The 9,906-nt window shown below is 55.2% G+C and overlaps 1 long non-coding RNA gene across 1 annotated transcript; it reads left to right on the top strand.

Moving 5' to 3' along the window:
• Positions 1-2,071: 2,071 nt before the first annotated feature.
• LOC129468079 (uncharacterized) lies at positions 2,072-8,897 on the top strand. The gene is made up of 4 exons (XR_008652538.2): positions 2,072-3,114; positions 4,646-4,790; positions 5,118-6,259; positions 7,198-8,897. It is a non-coding gene; the product is annotated as an uncharacterized lncRNA (long non-coding RNA).
• Positions 8,898-9,906: the final 1,009 nt, after the last annotated feature.

Genomic DNA, 9,906 nt, shown 5'->3' with positions numbered 1-9,906 from the left:
TTTGACCCTGAGGACACAGGCTTCTGAGTGGGGCCCAGGCCTGAACAGCGGGAAGGGAGGGTGGGCAGCAGACTATCACCTAGCACCAGCTTTGCTCTGGCTAGCTTTGATCTCCCTCCCCAGGCCCTGGGCTCTGGCCCCATAGAACAGTTTGCTGCCCTCACACAGGCACCATGGCTCCTTCCCTTGAAACTGGGTTCAGGCCAGTCCATGTCTTGGGAGTGCCCATGCCTCCCCCTGCCAGTCTAGTTCCTGCCTGCCCTCAAGGTTCAGGCCCTTCACAGGGCCCTGTTTCCCAGCCTCTCATGCTCTGCACGTGCACAGCACGTCTTTCTGGAATGTGCATCCTTCTGCCTCAGGTCTGAGGCACAGTGCACACTATGGACCACAGGTCCTGCAGCCTGAGCATCCCAGAGTCCGCTCCCAGCTCCGCCACTTCCTGGCTGGGTGATCTTGGGCAGGAAACTGAAGCTCAGTTGCTCATCTATAGAATGGGAAAAATAATAGCCACTTGTCACAGGTTGTTTTTCTTGTTGTTTTATTAGGTTTTTTTTTTTTGAGATGGAATCTCATTCTGTTGCCCAGGCTGGAGTGCAGTGGCGTGATCTTGGCTCACTGCAACCTCCACCTCCCGGGTTCAATCAATTCCCCTGCCTCAGCCTCCCAAGTAGCTGGGACTACAGGCACCCAACACCACACCTGGCTAATTTTTTGTGATTTAGTAGAGATAGAGTTTCAGCATGTTGGCCAGGATGGTCTCGATCTCCTGACCTTGTGATCCAACTGACTCGGCCTCTCAAAGTGCTAGGATTACAGCGTGAGCCACTGTGCCCAGCTTTTTTTTTTTTTTTTTTTTTTTTTTGAGACAGAGTTTCGTTCTTGGTGTGATCTCGGCTCACTGCAACCTCTGCCTTCCGAGTTCAAGTGATTCTCCTACCTCATCTTCCAGAGTAGTTGGGATTACAAACGCCCACCACCACACCCAGCTAATTTTTGTATTTTCAGTAGAGACAGGGTTTCACCATGTTGGCCAGGCTGGTTTCGAACTCCTGACCTCAAGTGATCCACCTGCCTCGGCCTCCCAAAAGTGCTGAGATTACAGGTGTGAGCCACCACACCCAGCTCACATGTTGTTTTTTAACAAGGATTAAAGGGGAGGAGGACTAAAATGAGACATCTGTGGGACCTGCTTAGGCTGGGGCTCAGGATGTGCAGTGATTATTCCGCATCGTGGTGATGGTGGCAGTGGCCATCGTTCCTATGGTGAGTCCTGAAAAGAGTGTTGATTTTCTGAAGACAGGAACATGTCTTCTGTCTCAGTCTTCTCTGCCCTCCCATCCACTCCTACCTCCCCCGCAGTGCCCTGCAGAGGGAGCCTGCTGGGCATGGGTAGAGAGCCCATGAGAACCTGGTGCAGGTGGAAGGAAAGGGGACCCCACAGGGAAGGTAGAAGGGCCAGGGCTTTCCCCAGCAGTGGCCAGATCTGAACAGAGATGACTCTGTGTTGCTGTGGCCACTCCAGACACCAGACTGCAGCCTGATATCCAAGCTCCTGAGGGAGCAGAATGTATCAGCCACCTCAGAGAGGAGGCACAGCCCAGTCAGGGCCCCACGTTGTCACGGGTCCAGCTATCCTCAGGAGGGAAACTGTCTTTCGAGCCTGAAGACTTCTGGTTGCTTCTCGGAGGAAAGGTAGCATCTCCCTTCCTTTCTGGGAAACAAACATTCCCGAATACCAACTGCGTGCCAGGCCCATTGCTAGCTGCAATCTTGGGCAAGTCCCAAACCTCTCTGAGCCTTGGGCCTGTCATCTGGAAACAGAGCACTCTATAAAAGATTGACTTCAAAGGGCTGTGAGGACAGTCAAAGAGACCATAAAGCACAGAGCCTGGGCAGGGGTGGGCATTCAGGAGAGGTGGTAGCCCCTTCCCCTGTGCCTGCCCCTGGGAAACCCTATCCCCTACCTGGCTGGCAGCACAGGAGATGTGGAGAAGGGACAACCCAGTCTGGGGACGGGGCAGTTTCCCCAGGCTGGGCTGCCGCTGTCTTCCTTCCCTGTGTGGGTGGTGGCTCAGGGCCTGGTGGTCTGTCACAAGGGCCCAGAAGGTCCACGCTTTCTGGTGGCTGGGAGTGGCAGTCGGGGGCTTCAGGACAAGCCTCTGGCTGCTGTGGCCCCCTACCCTTCCTCTGCACCTTGGGAGCCCCAGCCCCTGGGCTGTCTGAGTCTATGCTAACAAAGTAGGTGCCAGAAATCTTCCTTTAGACATCGGTCACTGTGAGCCTTGGCTAAGCCTGGGGACCTCTTCTCAGCCCTGGCTACGGCCCAGATGCCCGCCCTGAACCTTCCACAAGTCAGGGCAGGCACCATTTCCCCAGGACCAGCTGAGCAGTAAAGTATCTTCTGGTTTATCTGGAGGAAGGAAAATGACGTCATGAGGTAAACCGCACAGCCTGAAACCACGAGGCTGGGCGCCCCAGTGATATTTGCTTTTCAGCAAAAGTCACCATGCACACAGAGGGACAGGGAGCCCGGGCCATTGCGGTCAGAGGGTCGGGGGGAAGACAGAGGGAGATTTTTAACACGGAACCACAAGGAAGGAGAGGCCCCGGAGAGGACGGACGTCAGAGGCCAGAGGACAGCTTCCTGGGTTGTTGTGGGAGACTCGCCACCTGCTGGGCGGGGCGGTCTCTGCTGGCATCTCACGAGGTCTCGGGGTTGGCACCTGAGGCACGCAAAGTCACGTTTGCCATGGCGGGCATAATAATAGTGGCAAGAATAATAATATCGATAACGCATCCTGACCATGTGTCTCTGTAGCCCTGTTACCTCCTCAGCACCGTCCCATAAGAAGGGACCCTGTGAGGCAGACACAGCCTGCGCACAGAGGAAGGAGGGGAGGCTGCTGGGGCTCCGGCCTGTGTTTCGCCTCCAGACCACGGAGCTTCTTCGCCCACGTGCTGGGTGCCGTCCAGCCTGAGGCCTGTGTGCAGGGTCCTGGTTTCAAGCCCCGATTCCCACCTGCTAACTGCGACCCAAGAAGCCCCCTCCCCTCCGCAGCCCTCAGTTTCTTCACCTGCCAAACTCCCTGCCTTCGAGGTGAGAGATTACGTAAGGTAAGGCTTATTCTTCAATACTGTTCTCTTACTCTGTCAATGCTTTGAGCAGGGTTCCCTGGAGAAACTAGCCCCGAAGCATGGGCCCAGACACTGGTCTTGATGGGCTGGCTGAGGTGGGAGCTCCGTCTCATGGGAGTGGATGGGAGTGGCAGGCGGGTGGGTGGCACCTTCTGTGGAGCGGGGGCCAGTGCGCAGCTTAAACATGGGCAGAGAGAGCTGTCTAGGGAGGTCCGATGGGGCTTCAATTTTCTCAGGAATCTCAGGGTCTCCAAGCCCCCACTCTAGGGCTGCGTGAGTTTGGGGGGTTCCTAAAGGAAGTCCCCTGTGTGTCTGGGTGTGCCTGGGTGGCAGTGTAGGGGCAGGTGTGGTGCCCACACTGTCCATATGTCCTCACCTGCCCCAGGCCCCAGGCCCCAGGCCCTCTGCCTCAGGGTGGGGCCACAGCTTAGCTTTGATGCCCCTGAGGGCATGCCGGCCGGAACTGCTGTTTCAGGCAGGAGGTGGGAGGACGCAATGCAGGCGGGGTTGCCCAACCAAAACACCCTCAGCCCAATTCCTCCCACAGGCCTCCTGAAACCCGCATTTCTTCAGTGGAGTCACAGCTTTTTGGGCTATGGCTCCCCCTTTTCAGTTCTTTTTCCTTATAACACAAAGACACCATGAGAGAGGCCGTACTTCACAATCCCCAAATGTTAGAAGGCAGAGGGTCATCCAGACACCCACCACCAGGCCTGTGCTTTACAGAGGAGGAAGCTGAAAGGACTGGTCCAAGACCACACAGCGGGGAGCAGGTGGCAGCATGGGCGCTCGAAGCTTGGTCTCTCGCTGTGGGGTTTTCTCTCGCCTGTCTCTACCGTTATCATCCTAATACCGACCCATCAGGTCCTTTTTCAAGACACCACCAGCTACAAGCAGAGGGCAAGCCTGGGGCTGAGAAGCACTGTGGGGAGGAGGGGTGGAGCGGGGAGCGGGTCATGGGAGTCAGGGGCCAGGGAAAGCTGCCAAAAATAGACAGCCTCTCCTGCCCCTTTCCCAGGGCTGACTCAGCACCTTACGCGTGAGGATTTGTCATCAACAACTGACCCCAAAAGCCATGGTGCCCTGGGTTGGTGTCCCAGTGATGCTTTTCTGACTCGTGGCCCAGGATGACACAAAGCCCCGAGGGACAAGCCAGAGATCCCACTGGCCCAGCCAGATGCTCCAAGATTCCTTTTGCCTGTAACCCAGAACTGGCCCACCCTCTTGCCTGGTTACTGGGGCTTTCAGGAAAGAGCGATGGACAGTGGGAAGCGCTGGGTGTGAGGCAGGGTCACTCCTGGGGCCCTGGGAGCATCTCTTTCCTTCCCCGAGCCTCAGTGTTCTCGTCTGTACAATGGAAGTTCAGGTCAGATGGTCTCTGGGTCCCTTCCCAGCTCTGAGAACCAGGTTCTACCTCAGCTGTTCTCAGAAAGGACAGGGTGGTCTGGGCTGGGCATGGGCTTGAGGCTTGTGCCCCTCTCCTAGCCCCAAGGACTTCCCATCCTTTCAGGTCTTGCTGGGGCTCAGCTGCTCAACTCTGATCAGAAAGAAGAGCCATGAGTCTGGCTGGGCAGTGGCTCACGCCTGCAATCCCAGCACTTTGGGAGGCCAAAGAGGATGGACTGCTTGAGCCCAGGAGTTCGGGACCAGCCTGGGTAACGTGGCAAAACCCTGTCTCTACAAAAAATACAAAAATTAGCCAGGTGTGGTGACATGCGGCTGTAATCCCAGCTACTCAGGAGGCTGAGGTGGGAGGATCACTTGAGGCCAGGAGGTCAAGGCTGCCATGAGCTAAAATCACAACACTGCATTCCGGCCTGGGTAACAGAGCAAGACCGTGTCTCTAAGAGAGGGAAAAAAAAAAAAGCCATGGGTGTCTAAGCTGCAAGGCCTCCCAAATCCCTGAATCCCACTAACCATCTCCCAAGTGAGTAGAGGGAGGCCAAGAGAGGGCAAGCAGCTGTCTCATGTCTTCCCTGAAGGAACCCTCTCATGGGACAGCTGGACGCAGCCAGGCGGGAAGGACTCTTCACCAGCCCCGTCTCCATCGCCCTGGCTGCCATCACTGCTGGCATCGACACTGACCCTCCAGCTCCAGCTCCAGCACCAGGTCACCACCCTGCCCCTCATCCATCCTCCTCCTCCAGGTGTGATGAATGAGCTTTTCTCATTCAATCATTCTCAGAGGCAGCATAGCGTGGCCAGTAGGAAGGAGGATGCGGGAGCCAGACTGCCCGGCTCCACCACCCACCAGCTGCTTTTATTCCCTGCCTGCTGTAGTTCCCTGGCTGTAAAATGGGGATACAAATAATATCTTCCTCATCAGGTCACTGGGAGGCTTAAATAAGCCCATACTGTAAAGTGCGTAGAACAGGGCCTGCCACATAGTAAATACTCCATAACTGCTATCATTCATTCATTCATTCGTGTATGCTATCCTGCCTGTTTCTGAAAGAGTTGAGATGACTCACAATGGAAATGCAATGATAATAGGCCTTTAAATTCAGGTTAAAAGAACACAAGCCTAGGCTGCAGAGGAGACAGTGTCCCAGAACCTGGGCCAAGCAAGCCTCACCTGAACACAACCTCCTGGCGTCTCGTCCAAAACATAAAGGCTGCTGGTATCAATTCTCCTTTTCTGATAAAAGGAAGCATAACAGCTTTCCAGCGGAATAGAAGATTTTTTTCTGGTTCAAACTTTATGAATGACATTAAACAATGCAATGGGTAGGCTCCCCCTCACCTCACCCTGTCCGCCTTTTTAATCAACTCCGGAGAAATGGGGTCTGCTCTTCATCCCATCCCACTCCGCATCTCCAGACCATGCGGAAGCCTGGGGTCTTGGAATGCCTGAGAGCCCTCAGAGCAATACCTTCAACTGTCCCAGGAGAAGAACACTCTTCGCTTTCAGCACCAGGGGAAAACTAGGAAAAAGCCAAGCCACTGAGTCAATGAGGGCCTTCCCTACGCTGCAGACAGCAAGCCCCTTCCAGGTGCTTCCCCGCAGCTACGGCAGCAAGTGCCCCAGGGGCGGGGCCGGGAATGCTCACTGAGAAATCCCAGAGCTGCCTGCACTTCCCCTCACTGGCTTCCCCTTCTCTCAGCAGCGGCAGGCACAGGAAAGGTGAGCAGGGCCCTCCACGCTGAGTCACCCGAAAGATCTGGGGGCCCAGCCGGGAAAGGTCTCATTCCATCTCCTCCAGGACCCAGGGGGAGTAGCATGGTTCCAACTGTGGCCTGAGACCCTCTTCAGGGACATAGGTATCACCAGAGAATGGCGCCCTGAGCCCTCACCCCCAGTGTGTGTATGCACGTGCAGACACACACACTTCACCAGGGCACGGCTGCCTGGCTCGGCTCAGGGGACGATGGGAATCTCCTTCCTGTCCTGCAAGCCTCTGCCTCATCTTTGAAAGACTCACGGAGCCCCCAGTTCTTACCCACCTGTTAGGTGGGAAATTCCAATCTGGGCTCTGAAGGAAGTGGCCCCTCATCCCCTCCCCTTCCCAGACCCTTCACAGCCTCCGGGATGTTTCCCCAGCAGCCCGTGGGCTTCCATCCTCAGTTGTGGGTCTTCCAGTGGGTGGGCATTCATCACTGCAGACAGCACGCAGAGGAGCCCACCCGCTGGGTCCCTGGGGCACAGCAGCCCCTCTCCCAGTCCCCGTCCCTGTTCCCTGAATCACAGGCAGCAGAGAAGCTGGCCCCACGGCTGGCCTCGCTTGCCCTCTTGGCTGGGGAAATTTCTTTTGGCGGTAGCAGAACGTGACTAGCCAGGACGTGATGACCTGCCACTCAAGGCTGGCTCATACACTGATCATGAGAACAGTTTGCTGAGAGGGGTTTTTGAGTGTGAGGAAAGTCCCAGGTGGTCTGGGATCCGGGGTATCACTGGAGTTCAGTGGGTGGGGGCTGGGTGAGATGTAGTTAGATGGGGACCTGGGGCCTGTTGGGTGGGGGTAGGTGGAGGTGCCAGGGCCTTATCACCGCTCACCTGACTGTGGCCACAGCCTCCTCCCTGTCAGCGTCTCCCCGCCCAATCAACGCTTCACACCTTTGCAGCTGCTGATTCCCGGAGGACCACTTACGCAGAGCACTGTGAGCTGATCCATGGCAGAGTCTCTCCAGCTCATAAGTCTTCAGTGACTCCCCATTGTCCATGGAAAACAGAAGACACCTGAGGCCTTGCACAGTGAACCTCACTCTCATCCCTCCCTCAAGAGAATCCTCTGCCTCGAGCCGAAGGCCACCGGCTCTGCAGACCCCAGGCCTCTCCTTCCCAGGGTGGTCTTCCCTTTCCCTACACTCAAGGCACAGCCCAAGTCCCACCTCTTCCGTTGCAAGGGACACCACCCTCTGAACTCCTGTTGGGGAAAGAGCCTAGCTTTGCAGCCAGATAGGCCTGAGTTAGAGTCTCAGCTCAGTTCCAATCCCATTAGCTGGTTGCAAGTCATTAACTTTGTCAACCTTCAGTAAATGGAAATCAGGCCCATACTGTAGGTGCCTGGGGTTGCTGATGGTTGAGTGGAATCTGTTCTTTTGATCTTCCCAGCATCCTTTCCCTTTTCTTTTGGTGATGTCCCCTGGATTTTCTGTTGGGTATGTGGTCCAGGGCTGGCTGACCTCACTTCCTGGTTCCAGCATAAGATCATGACTGAGGCCTGGCCAATGAGAATATTCCCTATTCCCTCGCCCCTGCCATGGAGTCAGATTCCTGGGGATGAACTTGTGACTCCAAACAGGCTGGTGGGAACGCACTTGGGGTGTTAGCTGGAGTTATTGAAGCTTTCTTTCCCACTGGAGTCACTAGGTAGATAGAAGGAAAGCTGAAGCCTTTAGCCACTGCTGTGGGTTGAAGTGTGTACCCCAAAAAGTTCACCCAAAAGTGAACTTGTGTACCCCAAGTTCTAATTCCCTGCACCTTTGGAGGTGGCCTTATTTGGAAAAAGGGTCTTTGCAGATGTAGGCAAGTGAAAATGAAGCCATCCTGGGTCAGGGTGGCTTGTGGCTTGTGTCCAATGCCTTGTGTCCTTCTAAGAAGAGAGAAATCGAGACACAGACACACACAGGGAAAAGGCCGAGTGATGACAGCAGCAGAGATGGGAGCGCAGCAGCTACAAGCTGAGGGATGCCAAGCATGGCTGGCACTGCCCAGGAGCCTGGAGAGAGGCAGGAGACAGCCTCCTCCTTAGAGCCTCGAAACACCCTACCCACACCCTGACTTCAGACTTTCAGCCTCCACAACTGGGAGAGAATCACTTTCTGTTGTGTTAAGCTACACGAGTTCGTGGTGAGTTCCTACAGCAGCTGCAGGAAATGAACACAGACACCAAATGGAGAGACTGTGTCTGAGACTGAAGCCAGCACCGTGGAATCAGAGCCGCCAGGAGGGAGACGTGGACTCTCAACCCTGTGGCCACACTTGGCTCCCCCGGCAGCTGAAGCACGAAGTCTACTGGACTTACTAGACTTTCCAGTTACCTGGACCAATATATTCTCTGTTTTACTTAAGCTGTTTCAATTGGATTTCTGGCTATTTCAACTGAGAGAGGCCTGACTCTCAGTTATACTGAGACTGTGGATGTAAAATGCATTGAAGGCCAGGCACAGTGGCTTGCGCCTGTAATCCCAACACTTTGGAAAGCCAAGACGAGAGCATGGCTTGAGCCCAGGAGTATGAGACTAGCCTGGGCAACATGGCGAAACGAAACCCCATGTCTACAAAAAAATACATTAAACCATTTTAGAAAGAAAATATAAAATGCATTGCATGCTGCCTGGCCAATGGGAGACAGTGGAGTGAATGCAGGAGGTAGTTAGTGGAGTGAATGGTATTTATTGTTTCTGCTATTGCTGTTGTTTCTATTTCCAGCTAGGCTGAGCACTCCTGAGTGGCATAAGGGCCGAGTCTCTATTGTGAGTGGGAAGCAGGCTCTGAGGGGGTGGAGCCTCCTGTGGATAGGGGGACAGGAAGCAGGACTGGGCAGGGCGAGGCCAGGCTGGGATGTGGGCCCAAGGGCAGCCTCAGCCAGCCCCATGGGGGTTCTGGAGCCAGAACTGCTCTTCAGAGTCCTCCCCCTTGGGCCAAGGGTGTCAGGCCTTTCTGCTGTTGCATCCTTCAGTCACTGAAGCTGGCTGCCCGGGAAGAGGTGAGATCCTGGGAGAGATGACTCCCTGCCACTGAAGCTACCCCTGAAAGGGCACGTGGCTAAACGATCACCCTCCTAGCAGCTGGGGCAGCAAGTCTTTCACCAAAGGGTGACCTGGGATGGGCATCACAGCTCCCACCACACTCAGTGCATAACTCTGGGCTGGCACCCGATAAACACTCATTGTTGACAGCAGTCATTCGTTCACTCAAAACCCAAGGTCGATGGGGTAGTCAGGTGGCTGTGCAGTCTGAGATGATGGAGCTCTTTGCGGGTGCCGCCCAGTGGAGGCTAGGGGTGGGATCAGAGCCTGAAGGAAACACCACAGGGGGCAGGAGGGGATGTGGCCAGGTCGGGTGTGACCAGGATTGGTTGTGCGGCCTTGTCCAGGGCTGGCACTGATAAGATCCAAGGCAGTGTCCGCTGAATGAACCAGGCTGCTGACCAGGGTGCTGTGAGCAATTCCCATCGCTTCCCTCTAGGCTGTTAAGCTCCTGCGCTGTAATATTGCTCTTCCTTTCTTGATGTTGATTTCGTTATGTGTAGGGTAGAGTTCAGAGGCTGGCTAAGCCTTTAAAGACTCCTTTTTTGAGTCTTGGCCAGGCCAACCCATGGCCCAGCC

This window comes from Symphalangus syndactylus, chromosome 18 (genome assembly GCF_028878055.3).
Source record: "Symphalangus syndactylus isolate Jambi chromosome 18, NHGRI_mSymSyn1-v2.1_pri, whole genome shotgun sequence".
NCBI lineage: Eukaryota > Metazoa > Chordata > Mammalia > Primates > Hylobatidae > Symphalangus > Symphalangus syndactylus.
The sequence above is the reverse complement of the archived record's forward strand: the minus strand, read 5'-3'. Positions and strand labels throughout refer to the sequence as shown.